The sequence below is a fragment of the Phaseolus vulgaris genome, chromosome 8, assembly GCF_000499845.2.
Source record: "Phaseolus vulgaris cultivar G19833 chromosome 8, P. vulgaris v2.0, whole genome shotgun sequence".
NCBI classification, from domain to species: Eukaryota; Viridiplantae; Streptophyta; class Magnoliopsida; order Fabales; family Fabaceae; genus Phaseolus; species Phaseolus vulgaris.
The window spans coordinates 54,356,298-54,376,242 of record NC_023752.2 but is presented as its reverse complement, the minus strand read 5'-3'; the positions used below and the strand labels follow the sequence as shown (position 1 = coordinate 54,376,242).

Here is a 19,945-nt window from a genome sequence, read left to right as displayed (position 1 = left end):
AGCTATATATGCACAAAAGATGAAGAAAATCCTAAGACTAGACTCTCACCTGTAAAGGTCGTGGTGGGGTTATCGGCCAAGAGCACTCTTAGAAGAGCCCGACTGTTAATAGGTCCAGGAAGGTCTTGAGCACGGTTATGTCCAACTTTTCCTCCTCATTGAGAAGATACTCAAACTTGGACTTGACTTTGCAGGCCCTTGTCAATGTAGAGGAAACATGGTGGAAGAACCCATAAGGTAAAAGATTCTCTTTCGGGAATCTTAATGGTTGAAACCTTAAAAAAATGGTTCTTGAAGCCTTTGAAGTAGTATTATGATTAGAGGGTGAAAAGGGAATCATGTTGGATGTCGTTCATGACACCCAACCAACCTTGAACCCATGCTTCAGTTGATAGAAATACATGAATTTATTTACGGTAGGCTATATATGCAGATATTCACACAACAACTGAAATTATTAGAAAACTCAATTGTTGGAGTGAAGTTGGCTGGGAGCGACATTCATCACCAACAACATACCACTCTCGAATGGTGCTATAGGAAAAGTAATCACCATAGATTCTATCTCTAAGCTCTCTCCAAACACCATATTGTGAATATAATTAGCTTCTTTTCCTTTTGGTCCGCCACAAGTTTATTGAGGAATTTAATAAGTATATCAAGTTTAGAATTCATAAAATATATTTTAAAATTCAAAATATTAGGCTTAATTAATTTTTTAGTTCTATACTAAAAGTTAAAAATCAATTTTTTTTTTTTTTATTTTAAAAAATTTAATGTTGTTCTAAGCTATTTTTAAAAATTTGATTTCTAACATTTTTCAAAAAGTTCAAATAACATTTTGTTTTCAAAATAAGTGATCTCAACTTTTAATATGATAACAACACATATAATTTAAGGTGTTGTGAAAAAATCGTTGAGGTAAACCTATTTTAATGAAAATAATTTAATAGAAAGGATCAAATTAAATTATTTTAAAAAAATTTAGGATCATACTAAACTTTTTAAAAAACAAAGTCAAAGTATGGTTTGTGGAGGAATATAGATGATGAGGTTAGAGAAAGTTAGGAATCAATTTGGTGGAGAGATTTGAAGAAGGTGCATGGCAAAAGTTAGGGAGATAATTGGTTTGATAAGAAAGTAAGGTGCAAATTAGGAAGAGGGAAGAAATAAAGATTTCGGGATGACTTGTGGATCACAGAGGCACCTCTCAAAGATGTCTACCCTAGGCTATATGGAATCTGAAAGGACAAAGATAAAATAGTTCAAGAGTTTGTGGGGTGGGAAGATCGCATATGGGAATGGATGATACCATGGAGATGTGACAAATTCGCATGGGAAGCTATACAAAAAGCTGAAATGATGTAGCAGCTTCGATCAATTATCTTTGATAAGGAACACAAAGATGAGTGGGAATGGGGGAGAGAAAAAACTTAGAATATTTTGTTAGTTCAGCTTATAAATGTTTATATTTAAATGGGCAAGAGGAGGGAAGGATAGGGACACCTGGTGCAACCTACTGTAGGAATCAAAAAGAATTCTAACAGCACAATATGGTGTTTCGAGAGAGCTTAGAAATAGAATTTCCACTAAGTCTAACCTTATCCATAGGGGGAAGATTTACCTAATTCTCTGTGTGAACTATGTTAGGAGGAGCAGAAACTGCAACACATGTTTATTGAATGTAGAGTATCACATAACATTTGATTGGGTACTGTGCCTAAAGATATATCTAAAAATGTTGTGAACTCCCTATTAGAAACAATGTTACAGATAACACATCTACACAATGCACATATGATTTGACTTATGGTACACTCGGTCTTAGTTATGGTTGAGAAGGTAAATATGCAGGTGTAATAAAGACTAGTGCAATATCAATGTAAAATGTGGCCTGCTTGTAGATCAGGGTGCAGATCAGGGTGCAGGACAAGGACTTTGTAGAATGTTCTCTACTGGGGCATGGATCAAGTTGTACATGGAAAACTGAAGCTACGGGAAACAGATGCTAAGAATGACAATAGTGTTGGAACAGCTACAAACCTAAATCTGATGGAGGGAAGCGCTTTATAAACTACTTAAAAGCAAGCATGGATGGAAAAGGAATTTCTTTAAGTTGTGCAGACGAGCAATGAAGTTGTTAGTTCTTAGCAATAGGGTATAAGGATGTTTTTCTGGTCTAATGTTATAAAAGCAATGCAAGCGATTATGTGAGTTTGGTGAGTCCTGGTATTGTGGTTGGTGGTTGGCTGATGTAGTTGTCTTATTTTATTATAGTTTTGTATAAGGTTTAGTTGTTTCTCCATCTTCTCTATAAGGATTAAAGTATTCCTTTTTTATTTAATTAATTTTTTGTTGATAAAAAATACTATTTTTTTTTTAAATAAGAAGAATGAAACATTAAAAGATAATTAAGAAAACATTTATTGATAATTTTTGAAATATTAAATATTATATGGGTTCTCAATTTGCTATAATGGTTTTAGAGTGGGATGATGTTAGACTTTATTATAGTTTTTAATTATTTAATTTCTGAGATTTTTTTTTTGAAACATTTGTAAATCTCAAGCATTTCTTTCTTTATTTATTCATAAAAAATAATTTAGTTCTTTTAATTATGTTATTGAAATAAAATATATTAAAACATTTCAATCAAATTAATTAACTAATAATCTTTAGGGAACGTTTTCGTGTTAAATGATGGAATCGAGAAGTGTCATTGGTCGTCCGGTCCTTACCAGTACACTTGTCCCCCATGCTCGAGGATGATTAATTCGAAGAGTCTTATGCAACGATTGATTTTTTGATTTTTTTGAGGTTCATCTTGATGGCAGAATTTCTCGGGGTCTAACGTGATCCGCATGACATAACCTGCATTAATGAGGGGTTTTTTGGTGCCAATTGATGAGGACCGTTGGATATGGGAAGATCCAACGGTTGGTGGATGTGACATTTCTCCTTCTGAGACCCCTAGGGTTATAATGTCAAGGCATTGCTCTTCTATGCTTCTTTACTCCGAAACCCGCGCGATCTTTCTTCTTACCAAACGCGTTCCAAGTCTTCCTAAAGGTTAGTCATGTATTCCTTGTCTCGTCCTACATCCTCCTCTTCGGCTCCCCCTTCTCGTCTCCCATCTCCTCCATCTTCGTCTTCATCTTCTTCTTCAACTTCGTCTGATTCTTCCATGACCGAGGTCCTCTCGGTTGGGGAAATTCAGTCATTGCCCCTCGTGGAAACGATGGTAAGGGGGGATGACTCGACCGATGCTTCTGATCGGTCGGGTTCCCCTGAGCATTCATTCCCACAGGGGCTTGACTGGATTGATCCGAAGGTGACTCGGATCACCTCCGCCTTTGTGAAAAGGGCCCCAGTTGCTGACTTTTTGGACAGGGTCGGTGTTTTGAAGCCTGATGTCAGTGTAGATGTCATAGGTATCAAACCATGTGAGGTCCCCGATACAGTTTGTTCCACTCGGTCTCTCACCGAGCGTCCCTTTTTTACATGTACTCTTGTTTGTTTTCTGACCTTCACGTCTCTCTCCCTTTTGATTACTTCACGATGGTGTCCTTCGAGCGCTCAACATGGCTCCTACTCAACTGCATCCAAATACTTGGTCGTCTATCTAGGCCTTCCGCATCATTTGCGATGTTTTTTGCCTGTCTCCTACCCCTTCAACCTTTCTTAACTATCATACCTTCCACCCAGCCAAATTGGTTTTGTGGTATTCGCTAATTGGTCGGTCGGGCAATGTGCTTTTCAACTCCTTTGCCACCTCTTACAAGAATTTCAAGGAAAAAAAATTAAAGTCTTCAGTCGCTCTGAGGGAATGAAGTACTTTTTGATGAAGCCGATCGATCTAAGTTTTCCTCTTTTTGGACTAGTAAACCCACCGAGTTCAAGGAGTGGCCTCGTCCGCCTCCGAGCAAGAGATTTACTCTCTTTTCGACGAGCTCCCTCGAAAACTTCCGACACGGAAGCTGGTGGTCGTGTACATGTCGCCCCAACGCTGGGATGCCTTTGAGGGTATGACAATTTGTTTGTCTCGGTCGGTCATGGTCTCTCTCGCATTGGATACCCTTGAATAGTTTTAACGTGTTTTCTTTGGTTGCTGCAGAAACCATGAGCCGAGAGGTGCCTCAGGCCAAGACCCTTGTCAACGCCTTCCGCGAGAGGGCTCTTTAGCGGGAAAAGGGTCGCCCCAACATCGATACGGCGATTGGTGGTATTCATCCGGCTTCTGACACGAGACTCTCAACCCCTACCATAAAGAGCAAGAAAAGGCCAAAGGAATGGGGCAACATTGCAACGACCCTTCAGGTCTATGCCGACACCTCCACCTCGGCGCAACTCTTCCATCCAGGTGGACTCGTCTCCCACCAACGATTTCGGTCACCCGATCAACGATGCGCTCACAGGTGTCGGTACCCCCCAGCTGCAACTTCTCGGATCCGAAAGGGTCCTTCCCAGTTGGATGAGAACTTGTCTTCAATCTTCCTTGTATCGCTCCTCATTCTCCAAACGAGATCAACTTTCTGAAAACTCCTCGGTCGGACCTATGTGTTGTAGCGCCTTACTGCCCGAAGCTTGCATGCTGCCTCTCGAATCTTGCTCTTGTCGCAGAAATCATTAACTAAATCCAGGTTGACCGAGAGGCTTTCTTCATTCAGGGCCAGATCAAACATCTGCCTTCAGATGGTAGGCTTGCCTACTTCGACCGGGATCATTACTTCGGTCCCGTACGTTAGGTTGTACGGTGTCTCTTGGGTGGACGTCTGGGGGGTGCAACGATACGCCCACAGGACTTCTAGTAGTTCTTTAGTCCATCAGCCTTTTGCTTTGCTGAGATGCCTCTTCAATTCGTTTAAGATGACCTTCTTAGCAGCTTTAGCTTGCCTGTTGGTCTGGGATGCTCGACCGAGGCTGTTATGTACTTGATGCCGAGATCAACGTAGAAAGATTTGAGCCCTTGGTCGATGAACTGCCGGCGTTGTCGGTTATTATTGTGTGCGGTACTCCGAACCAACAAACAATACTTCGCCATACGTTTTTGGCGGAGATGAATGCGAGTGGCTCGACCTCAATCCATTTGGTAAAATAGTCGACTCCGACTAGGATGAATTTTGTTTGTCCCATACTTGAGGCAAAGGGACCGATGATGTCCATCCCTCAGATGAAGAATGACAATGGGGATGTCATGATGTGTAGCACTTATGGCTTCAGGTGGTGTAGGAGATCGAACTCATGAAACTTGGCGCATTTCTTCACATATTCTGTGCAACCTCCCTAGAGGGTCGGCCAATAATAACCAGTCTTGAGGACTTTAACAGCCATCGCCTCAGCGCCCGAATGATTCTCACATACCCTTTGTGGATTTCCTTGAGGACATACTCGACCTGGTCCTTAGTGATGCACTTCAACAGTGGCGTCGAGTAGCCCCTTCGGTACAGATCTTGGTTGATCAGGGTGTACCTTGAACACTGCTGCTTCATGGCTTTCTCCTCCTTTGACTTGCACGTGTCGTGTTCAAGGTATTGGACGATCGGCGTCATCCAAGTCTCGTTCTTTTCGTTGGTGACCGTTAGGCATTCGGCCTTTGCCACGCTAGGTTGTCTCATCCAGACCTGCATCACCGACCTATGGTGGATTTTCTTCTTTGTTGTTGATAGCCGAGGCAGTGTATCAACATGCTTGTTCTCTTGTTGACGGATGTGCTCTAACGTTGCCCTCTAGAACCAAGCCATGTTGTTGCAGACTGTGTGATAATACCTTTGGAGCAAAGGTTCTTTAACTTCAAATTCATCTTTGACCTGTCCGATCATGACTTGGGAATCGCTTTTACAAGTTACCTATCTTTGGCCTCCAACCAATCTTCGGTCGGCCATGGATCTAGATCCACCATAGTGACTGTATGCTCCATCGACGTAGGCGAGTCTTCTCTACGAGGAGATTTTTGTACTCGAGAGGATTTGCGCTTAGGCGACCGGTTGTTGCGCAACGACTCCACCCTAAGGCTATCGACATAACATTCTCGTGCGACCTTCTGATCAACGTGCACCGTGAGAATATCTCCCGATCATGAAGGAACTTCATTTTTAGGTGGGGAGTTGAGATGATCGCCATCAGCCGGTTGATGGACGGTCGTTCGAGGAGGATGATGTATGAGGTGTTAACGTCAATCACCGAGTATCTGATCTTGATGGTTTTGCTGCTTTTCCCCTCGCTGAAGGTGGTATAAAGCTCAATGTAGCCTTTAGTACCGATGTTCTCACCCGTGAAGTCGACCACATGGTCTTCGTACGACACCATCTCCGCCTCAAGTATCCTCATTGCTTTGAAGGTCTTCCAGTAGAGGATATCTATTGAACTTCCTTGTTCCACCAACATTTCATGATGGTGAATTTATCGATATTGATCGATATCACCATCGAGTCGTCTTGCCGATAATCGACACCTTTGAAATTTTCGTCGATGAAGGTGATGGGCGACACTCTTCGTCAAAATGACATCGCGTTCACGTAATGCACTGCTCTGAGGTGCTTCTTTCAGGCGTTGTTAGAGTTCCCACCGTCGGCAACGATGAAAGCTTAATGTTGTAATGCTTTGATTGAAGCTTAGTTCTAGGGTGTTTAGAATTTCTGTAAAGTTCATTCTTAATCCTATGCACAAGCTAAATCAATTTGTTTTGAAAAAGAAAAATGATTTTCTAAGCTAAGTGAAAAACAACCAGTTGATTTCACGGTTTATTCGGTTGTTTTACACCGAGCTTGATTGAGGGTTTTCAAAACTGATTTTGACTTGGTTGACTAACTATCAAAACCAATTCAACCGGTTAAAACGACTTTTCAATTTGTTGATTGTCATATTTCTTAACAGCTTTTCAAAAACATGTTAAATCTGTTTTCAATCGATTTGAAATTGTTTTGGCTCATGATTACCTACCTAAAACGGATAGATTTGAGAGTTGTAAATATGATTACCCTCCATATTCAAAAAGACACATAGAAAGTGAGATTGAAAACGTTTTTAAGAAGAGATTTGATTCAAAGTTTTGCAAGATTGCCTAAAGGTTGTGCATTGGTTCAAGAATTGATCTTAGGAGCTCTGTGATTTCCTGAATACCAGGTGTAATCTGTTCCTTTTGATTCTTGTAATTTTTTCCTTTCTATACTTGTATGTTTGTAAATCTGTAAGGTAAGAGGTTGTTCTGACAGTGGTTGTGTGAAAAGCAAAGAGGGGGAGTGTTCTTGTGTGGTCAAGATCACCTCTTTGTGGTGTTGAGTGTTTGTAATCTGTTGATTGATTGCTAGTGGAATACCCAGTGGTTTTCTGGGGACTGGATGTAGCTCAGGTGTTGAGTGAATCAGTATAAATTGATTGTGTAATCTCTCTCTCTCTCTCTCTCTCTTTCTCACTCACTCATTACAAACTCTTTGATGTGGTTTTTGTCTCTGCTGCTATGAACAACCGGTTAAAATGAAATTTCAACCAATTGTTTTTCTTCAAACAGTTTTAATTGCTTTGATTTCTTGGCTTCCCTGATTGCTCTTTCCGTGATTGTTGATAAATCTTCATTCTTAGCCAATCTTTACAAAAATCTTTTGTGTAACAATTCACCCCCCTCTTGTTTAGGCCATTAATTCTAACAACATCTTCTTTCGTTCTCCCGGGGGGTCCTCCCTGCGTGGACTGTCATCCCTCCTCGACCGATGCTTTGGTCGACGATCGTCCTTGGATCTTTGAGAGGAATAATTTTTGTAGAACAAGGTTTTGGTGTCTCCAAATCTCTATGGATTGCTTGAAGGCTGGATGTAGCTTGTGTGCGTATATTTTGAGTAGTTTGAATTGTAAATTCACTATTAGTTAGGTTTCAAAGTTGGTTTAAATCAAATCCTTTTGAAAAAGAGTGTTTTACAAAGAAGTGGAAAAACAACCAGTTGTTTTATCATTTCAATCGGTTGTTTGACACTTAGTGTTTTTGAAACAGGTTTGACAAAGCTTAAATTGGTTGATTTTGCTGTCAAGCCAATTCAATCAGTTGTTTCAATAATTCAACCGATTGTTTTTTGAAAAAACTTAACAAAATTTGTTAAGTTTGGTAAATCTGTTTTAATTGATTCAAAACTGATTTGGCTCCTTCATTAAATGTTTTTAACTGCCTTTTGGAATTTAAATAGTTTCTTTTACACTCCTGGTATTAATGATCTGGGATTAATCTTTTGAAATCACTTTTTCTTCAAGATTTACTTCAAGCTTTGATTGAACTTGGTTAGAGTTGAATAGGACTATTGTGTAATTTTTTGTGATTCAATCTGTATCAGGTGTGATCATTCCTTATTCTCTCTTGATCTGTATTTCTGTAAAGAACTGTGATTCACAAAGTCAGAGGCTGTTCTGATCTGTGGTGTGTTGTATTGCCAAAGGAAGTGTGTATTCTTGAGGGGTTCAAGATCACTTCTTTGGTGTGTGTGGTTGATTACATAGTGGAATACCTAGTGGATTTTGGGGAGTAGATGTAGCTCTTGGTGTAAGAGTGAACCAATATAAATCTGTTTGTTTGATTCTCTCTTTCCCTAATCTCAATTATATCTGCTTTAAGTTTTTTTTTAAACTACTGATAAAAACAACCAGTTGAATCGCAAAAACAACTGGTTGATTTTCTGGAAACAACTAAAACCGTTTTGTAACTTGAGCATTTTCATTTATTTGACTTTGATTCTTCATTGACTTTCCCCATACCTTCAAAGTTTGCGAAAAAAATTTAAAAACAATTCACCCCCCTTCATGTTTTAGGCTTACAATTCAAATAAATTCTCCGCTTCGTAGGCTCGTCTGTCCTGAGGACCATCTTGTGCCTCGGGCACCCTAGACGAAATGTTGCATGTGTCCAACTTGGATAAGCTCCTCTATCTTATTCTTAAGGGCTTGGCATTCCTCAGTGGAATGCCCGCTGGTTTTGCTGTACCAACATTGTTTCCTGCGTTCGGCATTTTCGAGGCTTGATGCCTTCTTGGGTGGAGGGATCAACTCGGCACTGAGAGCCTCGTCCAGGATCTTCCCTCTCTCGGTCGTCAGGGGGTATATCTTGAGAATCGGTTGCCTCGGTTGTCCCTTCTCCTATCTCCCTGATTGGTCGACCGACCCTGACGCTCCTTCTCCTCCTTGCCCTTCTCTCCGCTAGCCACCGTACGGGCCTGGTTGCGAAACTCTCTAAGTACCTCCAACTGCATGTACTTGGCAGCCTTCTTTCTAAGCTCATCCAAGCTTGCAGTCGGCTGAATGCAGAGGCTGTCAGCAAACGGTCCCGAACGTAAGGCCGTCAACATATGGTGCATGGCCACATCCGGACTGAGGTTTCGAATGCTCATCGCTACCTTGTCGAATTTGTCGATAAAGGTTCTCAAAGACTTCCCCTTCTCCTAGCGGATATCGACCAGGGCAATGGAGGTCAGATGGAGCGAGCGACTTGTGGCGATATGCGTCTCAAACTTGGACATCAGTGTCGTGAAGTTGTCAATGGAGTTGGGAAGGAGCTTCGTGAACCAGCTGAGAGCTTCTCCCTTTAGCCGGGGCAACACTCCACCCTCAAAAAGGAAACCTCAGCTCGTCAAGTTGGGACTCTGATGAGGTGTTTCAATTACGAGTCGGGATTGCAGGGTGGATGGCCCCGATTACAAGCAACCTCAAGCTCGGAATCCTCCCAGTTGACTAGAGGGAGGCTGGAAAGATCCACAAGCAAGAGTCATTCTATACACTGCAGAATGATAGCCTTAACAAAGGCCCTTCTCGACAATGTTGTTGAAGTGCCTGGATGAGGAACAAGAAAAATATGTCCATGCCAAGTTTACGGAGGAATCTACGGAGTACATTCGAGGGCTAGAAGCATGGCATCTCGAGTCTTGAGAGCAAGGTTCTACTTGCCCACAATTTGAAGGGATGCCAAGGATTTCACGAAAAAATGTTTGGAATGCCAAAAGTTTGGTCCCATAACCAGCTTACCATCAGAAGAGCAGCACTCTATCCTTCCTTCTCGACCCTTTGCTACATGAGGAATGACATACTCGACCCTTTCCCATAAGCGAACAGATAGTTCAAGTTCCTGATCGTGGCAATGGACTACTTTACCAAATGGATCAAGATTGAACCCTTAGTAATGATCATCGGTCAACAAGTCCAACATTTCGTTTGGTAAAACATCATATGTAGACACGACCTCCTGTATTCAATGGTGAGCGACAACGGAAAACAATTCACTAACAGAGGATTCAAAAGTTTCTTGGCTCAAATGGAGATAAAACACCATGTATCATCGGTTGAGCACCCACAGACCAATGCTCAAGCAAAGGTCACCAACAAGGTCATCCTAAGGGAGATGAGAAAGAAGCTTGGGATGAAAAAGGGTTTGTGGACAGAGGAAATCCTGTGTATCCTCTGGGATACCATTGCACACCCTAGTCCTCCATGGAGGAAACACCTTTTCACCTCACCAATGGGGCGGACACCATGATCCCGAAAGAGCTGGGAGAGACCTCGTGGCGAAGAGGAAGCTTCGAAGAAGAACACAACCCAGATAACTAGAGGGCTGATCTGGATCTCATTCACAAGATCAGGTTGGAGGCCTAGATAAGGGAAGAAGTCACCAAATGGAGGGCAACCCAATGATAGGATTCTCGTGTTAAACTCTAGCGCTCCAGAAAGGAGACCTCATATGGAGAAAGGTCGGTGATACGATAAGCTACCGAGAAAAGGGGAAGCTCGCACCCAACTGGGATGGCCCATACAGGGTGGCAGATACCCTACAAAACAAAGCTTACAAGCTTCAAGAGCTAAGTGTGAACTGATTCTAAGAACAGGAAATATCACCCACATGAAAATGCATTATAGATGAAAGCCGAGGTGATGCACTCATTTTTATTAGCTCAGTTTTCTCCCTAAGGAGAGTTTATCGAGCAAGGTTTTAACGAGGGAAACCTAGTTAAATAAAATATTTGATTTTTAAGATAATCTTGTCAAGCTCTTCTAAAACAAGCTCAACCACGAGCGGAGCTCAAAATCCAATCCCAAAGCACACTCAATTAGAAGTAAAACCTAATAGATAGTTCAATCAAGAACACAACATGCTCAATAATGAGTAAAAGCTAAAAGATAGTTCAATAAAGAACTAAGCATGCTCAATCACGAGTAAAGGATAAATCGAGAACCAAAACATGCTCGACCATGAGCAAAGACCATAAAAGGAAATCATAAACTTGGTCCAAATAGAATGAAGCATATTCAGGAAAAGATATCACCCGGAAAAAAGCCCAAAAAAGAAGCAAAGTGCAACGGAATCAAGTAGAACGATGCATAAAAAATAATATAACCAAATTCAGTCATCAACAAAATGACCGTCTATTACATCTTTGTCCAAATCAAAATCCTCAGGTTTAACGTTGGGGCTAAAGCAAATGGCCTGACGAAGAGCCTTCTTAAAACATTTATTATACCTAAGGAGAGAATACTCCACGATGTTAGCATTTTCAGCCTTAAAATCTTCTTCTCGGACCTTCAGCTCTCCCGCCTTGGCCTGTAGGCGCCTAATGCTTTCCTCGACCTCTTTCTTGGCCACGTTTGTGCCGATCAGCTTCGTGCAGAGGACCTCGAGATCCATTTCAATACTCTCCAAATTATCCTTGAAAACTTGATGACCAAACTACAAGTCTTCAAGTTTCTTCTTAGAAGAGGAGAGATCCGCCTTGACATCAGTTTTCTGCCTGGAAAGCTCCTGGTTCTGGCTCTCAAACTCTTTTAATCTGACCCTTCATTCCATGGATCCAGGCAGAAGATTCTATGGCTTAACTCATTGCTCCACCCTAGTGACGCATTATAGGCATGTACGGGCAGTCATTATCACAGTCGAATCTACGGTCACAACAAAACCCATGTTGTTTAGAAGAGATGAACATCGTAGGGGTCGTGGAAGAGTTAATATGGTCACCGCCTTGAACCTGGTGATCTCTTTATGATCACTCTCACAAACAAAAAGAGTGATTGTGTTCATACTAGTGCTCATGAAACTGATGTAAGTTATTATTCTAAGTTTTTTAAAATTTTTAATGCAATTTCCTAATATTTCTATCTCCTAATGATTGTGTAGGAAAAGTATCATGAGCGCTTGAATATCTTTCAAGCAAACAGTTCTCAAGCTCAACCTCTAATGTCCACCAAGTAGATCCAACAACATAGCTTCGAGCTTGAAACGAAACTACTGGAGGGAAGAGTAGAGGTCGAGTTTATGGTACGATATACTTGGCTAGGAACTTCCGCCAAGGAGTCTCTTTCCTCACTCAACCCTCTTGCTCTGGTTCTGGCACTTCTCAATCTGATCAATTGGCTAAAAATCAACAACTTCGTGAAAAAATTATTTTGTATTATCAAAAGTATGCATACTTGCAGGACGAAATGAAGCATTTAAATGAGCAACTTGTCACAGTGTAGCAACAACGTGGCGATGCTTCCACTGGTACAAGTCAATTTCACCATTAGTATGCTCCAGAACATGATGACTAACTCTTTCTTGATGCGCATCCCAGACTGTAAGTTTAATTATTTCACAATTCTATTATATATTAAATATTTTAGTTATTCACATTTTTTTGTATTTTTTATAAGTTTTTATGGATCACATAAGTGGTTATTCTACTTCATGGGACACATTTCATAATTTTATCTCTAGTACTTTGTGTTTTATGTAATTGTATTATGATACATTTCATAATTCTATTATCATAATTTTGATTATTTTGTTTAGGGTCATGAATCTCAAACATCAAAAAATACATGTTAAATAAATGCAAAAAAAAACTCTATGAATGGATAGGAAGAGCATATATAGTTTTTAATACAAATGCTTATCGCACACAAGTTACAAGTTGAACAAACAATCTTATTTTTACAAGAAAAAAAAAGTAACTTGGAAGCATATATAATCCACCATTTCCAATGTCATGTTTCCTCCTGAACCTGTTGCTTAGGGAGAGATCCTGAAGAAGAAAAAGATGAAAAAGAATGAATAGGGGAATTAAAAAGTATAAAATGAAGAAGAATATATGGAGAGAAAAAAAGAAATGTTACATGGCACAATGGAAGTCCTTGGTGATGGGAAAACCGAGATCTAAGATACATATAATAGGAAGTTGAATGGCTTTATCTTTGTCTAGGTTAGGAATGCCTCTGGCTCCTTCAACAACACAGTCACATGCAGCACGAAGTTCAGGTTTTGTTGGATTTGCTGGTAATATTTGGATCAGGTGTTAGTCTCTGGTAGGACTTACTTAATACAGGTCTTCCGGAAGACGTTGTTTGTTGAATATTCTGGATGTGTAGATCCATGTGAGATCTATGTGATTGTTTTATTGTTGAGATTTGAAGAAAATTGAATAATTTGATAAATTGATCATGTAATTTGGTTTTCTCTTTGGATTTAAGTGTGTATATTATAAAATTCTATTTTCAGTAGCTTACCCTTGCTTTTCTTGCTATGTTTGAATTGCGATGACTGTACTATGTACACGAGCAGATGACCATACAGGTGCAGGAGAGTCTTAGAGGTTTCAGAGTTTTATTTTGAGTTGTGGATATGTAAATATTTGTATTTCTATAAATCCTAATCATGTATTAGGAATGTTTTGAAAAACTCCAAGTTTGTATAGAAACTGGTAGAACTTTTATTGTAATAGTTATATGTAAATTATGGGGTGTTACATTAATCCACTCCCAGTTATTTCTTAGTCTTTTCATGTTTTTATGCTATTATTACTTAATTATTTAACATATTATATTTAAATTATCAAGTACTTAATCATTCTCTAAGTAAATTTTATGTTCATAATGGATTAGAAGAAAAATATAAATTAATATATTTAAAATTTTTATAGTTGCAGGTCAAATCAACCTGTATTATCTATATTATATATTAAGTTTAAAACAAATATTTAATTAAAGCTTATAACATAACGCTTATTTTTGTGTTTTCTTTTTTATTTATTTACAAGAAGAAAAATCTACTGAATAAAAGTTAAAAAATAGATTTTCTTTAAAAGAGTTTACTCATGTACAACTTGATTTTGAAATCATAAAGACATTAAATATTTAATACACGGGAACACGGGCTATCAATGGATTAGGGTGAATTATAGTGTTAGTCCGCCAAATTTTCCTAATTATCCAGCAGTAACTGTCTTCCATAAATTATGGTAAAGTGTATGTTGCATTTTGTTCGTATTTTATTTTGTTTTAGTATTTTTGTAATCCATTGACATTGTCAAAATATAAAAAAAATAATTATTATTTACATACTAATTAATATATATGGATTTAAATCCGTATATAAATGGAACATTACATACGGATTCGGATTTGAATCCATATATAAAATGACGTTACATATGAATTTTAATATTTATAATAAGTATAACAAAAATTATAATATAACAAAAAACTTGTTTAGTATAGTAGTTAAAGTTTCTTTAGTTGAAGAGTATATTCACAAAATAACTAAAGTAATCCCCACCATATTGGAAATATAATTAGCTTCTTTTTTTTTCTTTTTTTGAAGTGTGGTTCGCCACAAGTTTATTGAGGAACTTATCAAGTATATCAAGTCTAGAATTCATAAAATAAATTTTGAAATTCAAAATATTGATCAAAATATTTTAGGCTGAATTAATTTTTTAGTTCTATATTAAAAGTTAAAAATCAATTTTTTTATTTTAAAAAATTTAATGTTGTTCTAACTTATTTTTAAAAATTTGATTTCTAACATTTTTCAAAAAGTTCAAATATCATCTTGTTTTCAAAATAAGTATCTCAAATTTTACTAAAATAATTCAATAGAATAACAACGCATATAATTTAACACAAGAAGACAATATAATGAAAATGATCAAATTAAATCATTTTAGAAAGAATTAGGATAATACTAAACTTTTTTAAAAACCAAAGTCAAAGTATGGTTGGTGGAGGAATATAGATGATGAGGTTAGAGAAAGTTAGAAATCAATTTGGTGGAGAGATTTGAGGAAGGTGAATAGCCAAAACCAGGGAGATAATTGGTTCGATAAGAAAGTAAGGTGCAAATTAGGAAGATGGAACAAATAAAGATTTTGGGATGACTTGTGGATCACACAGGCACCTCTCAAAGATGTCTACCCTATACTATGTGGAATCTCAAAGGACAAAGATAAAATAGTTGAAGAGTTTGTGGGGTGGGAAGATCACATATGGGAATGGATGATACCATGGATATGTGACAAATTCGCATGGGAAGCTATACAAGAAGCTGAAATGATGTAGCAGCTTCAATCAATTGTCTTTGATAAGGAACACAAAGAAGAGTGGGAATGGGGGGGAGAAAAAAAACTTAGAATATTTTGTTAGTTCAGCTTATAAATGTTTATATTTAAATGGGCAAGAGGAGGGAAGGAATAGTGACACCTGGTGCAACCTACTCTAGGAATCAAAAAGAATTCCATGTTAAGGGTACCCATGTGTTACCCTGTGTATAAATTACTTCTTTATCAACACATTGTAATACACATCAGTTAATATGATAACCTTTACTTTTCTCTCTCTGAGTTACAATAACACAGTATCATGAGCTAGAGAGTTTTTTTTTTCCGCTTTTCTTTCATGGCTTCCACTCCTTCTTCTTCCTCTTCTTCTACATCATCATCTTCGTCCTCCCAGGTTCTCCCCAACAAGAGTTTCTCCTCCGTCTCCCTACATCACCTTACCACTCCTATTCCGCTCAAACTGGATGACGAAAATTTTCTGTTGTGGAAACAACAGGTTCTGGCCACTGTTGATGGGTTGCTGCTCTCCTCGTTTCTTGACGGAACTAACGTTCCTCCACGATGTCTTTCTGCGGCCGATGGAACCCTCAACCCCAATCTTGCATTCATCTCTTACAAGCAACAAGATAATTTGTTGGTTGTGTGGCTTCTGGCGACCATGACCACTCCGATTTTAACCCAAATGGTGGGTCTTACCTCTGCAGCACAGATTTGGCAGACGCTAAACACGTATTTTTCTTCTCATACTCGAGCCCAGATCAAGAAATTGAAACTCTTTTTAAAGAATCCAAAGAAAGATCGTTCTATCTCCGCATATGTTTTGGATATCAAACGCACGGTGGATGCGCTGGGCTGCCGTTGGTGCCCCAATATCTGTTGAAGATCACATCGAAACCATTCTTGATGGTCTTCCTCCTGATTTTGATCCCTTTGTTGCTTCCATTCTGTCTAGAACTGATACTTACAAAGTTGCAGAGATTGAAGCTCTGCTTCTGGTACAAGAAGAACGTCATGAACGCCATCATCAACTCGATCCTCTCAGTTTTCCTGCCACTGCCGCTCTCTCCACTTGGACGCCTTCGAATCCCACAATGACAAAGCCAATCTCAAGTTCCATAGCAATCGTGGTGGTCGTGGGTTTTCTCACTCCCAAAATTTTGCACGTGGTTCTCGCTTCTCCCGTTCTCAAGCTCGTGGTTCTTGGACCTCTTCCACACCAACGTGTCAAGTTTGTGGCAAATATGGTCATGCCGCTCTCCAGTGCTGGCAATGGTATGACCACAAACCCAATCCATCTCCTCGTGCTAATGTTTCTCAGTTTTCGATCTCAGACCCTGAACCCAGCGATGCGTCTCTTCTGGGCATTCATTCCACCACTAAGGATCCACTTAGGTACCCGACAGTGGTGCTACACATCATGTAACGAAAGATCCCACTGTCTACTCAACCAAGCAACCTTACCACGACACTGAAACTGTTAAAATGGGTAATGGCTCAGGTTTGTTTATTGCTAATACTGGGTCTGCAGTTTTTCGTTCTTCTCTCACGGATAAACCCTTATTATTGCGCAATCTATTACATGTTCCGCTGATAACCAAGAACTTACTTAGTGTTTCTCAGTTTGCTCGTGACAATCATGTGTATTTTCAATTCCATGCTAACCATTGTTATGTTGTTGATCAGGCTACGAACAAAGTTCTTCTTCGCGACATTCTTAAGGATGGTCTCTACACCTTTCCAACCATGCACACTCCTCATATGTCCTCTGTTTTTCATACTTCATTTGTAGATAATAAACTCACAGCCAATATCTGGCATGAACGTTTTGGTCACTGTCATTCTGGCACATTAAAATAAATTTTACAGCATTGTAATATACGTTGTTCTTCTGATATCAAATTTTGCTATGCTTGTATGCTTGGTAAAAATAAACAGCTTCCTTTTACTTCTTCTATTACCATTTACTCTCGTCCATTGGAACTTGTGTTTGCTGATGTTTGGGGTCCTGCTCCTATACCTGCTTCCAATGGTGCAAGGTATTACATCTCTTTTCTTGATGCTTACACCAAATATACATGGATATACGTTCTTCATACTAAAGCTCAGGTTTCCTCTGTGTTTAAAAAATTCAAAAGTTTTGCTGAAAACCAAACAAATTCTAAACTTTGCTCTGTTCAAACTAATAATGCTAAAGAATTTCTTTGTCTGAAACCTTTCCTTGAACATTATGGCATTCACCATAGACTTACATGTCCCTACACCCATGAACAAAATGGTTCTGTTGAACGAAAGCACAGGCATATTGTTGATATGGGCCTAACGCTTCTTGCAACTGCTTCATCGCCTCGTCGTTTCTGGGCAAAAGCCTTCATCACTTCCACCCACATTATCAATGCTCTTCCCACCCTTGTGTTGAATGGTGATAACCCTTATGCTAGGTTGTTTAAACGCAAACCTGATTATAATGTTTTCAAAGTGTTTGGTTGTGCTTGTTATCCAAATTTACGCCCCTATAATAATAATAAGTTTGATTTTAGATCACAGTGTTCTCTGTTTCTTGGATACAGTCCAACTAATAGAGCCTATATATGTCTCCTGCCAACTGGTAAGACTATTGTTTCTCGTCATGGTCGTTTTGATGAAACTACTCTTCCTTATAATGAAGACTCAAATAGTTTTGTTATGCCTACTATTTCTCATCAGCACACACATGATATTCCACCCACTTTGACTGTTGTTCATACAAATACTAATTCTGTTAATGAGCATGTTGTTTCTGATAGCAATTCTACTACTGACATTGGTGCTTCTGCAACTGGTACCATTGGCAATTCTATTACTGACATTGGTGCTTCTGCAACTGGTAATATTGACTGTCTTCCTTTTATTCCTCCTCCTACTAACACTCATCCCATGACCACTCGTGCCAAGGTAGGCATCATTAAACCCAAAATTTATACTGCTATGGCATCTCTTGTATGGTCCCAAGCAATGACTGATGAGTATAAAGCTCTCCTAAAAAACAAGACGTGGATTCTCACTGCTCTCCCATCCAATGCCTCTCTGGTAGGTTGTAAATGGATTTTTAAAACCAAATTGCATGCAGATGGCTCTTTTCAACGTTGCAAGGCACGCCTTGTTGCTAAAGGCTTAAATCAAACTGAGGGACTTGACTATAGTGAGACCTTCAGTCCTGTAGTCAAACCCACAACGATTCGTATTGTTCTTTCACATGCTGTTACAAATAACTGAGTTATTCGTCAAGTGGACATTGATAATGCTTTCCTCCATGGTGATCTCAACGAACGTGTGTATATGCAACAACCACCAGGTTTTATCTCCCATGATCCCACTCTTGTATGTCAATTACACAAGGCTATCTATGGCCTCAAGCAAGCACCCAGGTCCTGGTTTTCTAAACTTAGCACAACTTTATGTGATCTTGGTTTTTATCCTACAGTAAGTGATACATCTGTGTTTAATAAATTCACTTCATCTTATACTATGTTTGTACTGGTTTATGTTGATGATATAATCATCACTGCATCTTCACCTACTGAAATTACTAACCTCATTACCACTTGGCGTTCTTCCTTTACATTAAAAGATTTAGGTAGTCTTCATCATTTTTTAGGAATTCAAGTTTCTCGTACATCTACTGGTGACATGCATCTCTCTCAGGACCAGTACATACGTGAGCTGTTACAGAAAACAAATATGCTCCATGCTAAACCTCAACCCACGCCTATGACATCCTCTTCCCGTCTCCAACAAAATTCTTCTGAATCATTTAATGATCCTGCCCTGTATAGGTCAGTTGTTGGTACACTTCAATATCTTCTTATAACTAGGCCTGAACTCTCTTACTCTGTTAATCGTGTTTGTCATTTTATGCATGATCCGAAACTTCACCATTGGCAAGCTGTGAAGAGAATTCTTCGTTATTTAGCTGGCACCATTACACATGGATTGCTTCTTCGCCACAACTCGACGACCTTTCTTATTGGTTTTGCGAATGCAGATTAGGGTGCTAATGTTGACAACCGCAAATCCACCACTGGCTATTGTATTTACATAGGGTCTAATCTTGTTTCCTGGTCATCTCACAGACAGAAAACGGTTTCCAGAAGTAGTACGGAAGCAGAATACCGGGCAGTTGCAACTCCCCTTGCTGAAATTGTGTGGATTCAATCTCTTCTTTCTGAGTTGCGCATTCAAGGTTCAAAACCAAAGCTGTATTCTGATAATCTTGGAGCTGTTCTGCTAAGTGCAAATCCTGTTATGCACTCTAAAACGAAACACTTTGAACTGGACCTCCACTTTGTTCGTGGTCAAGTTCGTAATAAAAAAATTCAACTTCTTCATCTTCCAGCACGCTTCCAAGTTGTTGATCCCCTTACCAAACCTGTTTCTGGCATATTGTTTCTGCATGTACGGGATAAACTCATGATTATGGCTAATCCAACCATGAGTTTAAGGGGGGGTATTAAGGGTACCCTGTGTTACCCTGTATATAAATTACTTCTTTATCAACACATTGTAATACACATCAGTTAATATGATAACCTTTACTTTTCTCTCTCTAAGTTACAATAACATTCCAGCAGCACAATATG

At 39.2% G+C, this 19,945-nt stretch overlaps 1 long non-coding RNA gene across 1 annotated transcript; it reads right to left on the bottom strand.

The window, feature by feature from the left end:
- Nucleotides 1-12,841: 12,841 nt before the first annotated feature.
- Nucleotides 12,842-13,259, bottom strand: LOC137827180 (uncharacterized). Its single transcript, XR_011083675.1, has 2 exons — nucleotides 13,111-13,259; nucleotides 12,842-13,019 (listed from the first exon to the last, which is right to left on the bottom strand). It is a non-coding gene; the product is annotated as an uncharacterized lncRNA (long non-coding RNA).
- Nucleotides 13,260-19,945: the final 6,686 nt, after the last annotated feature.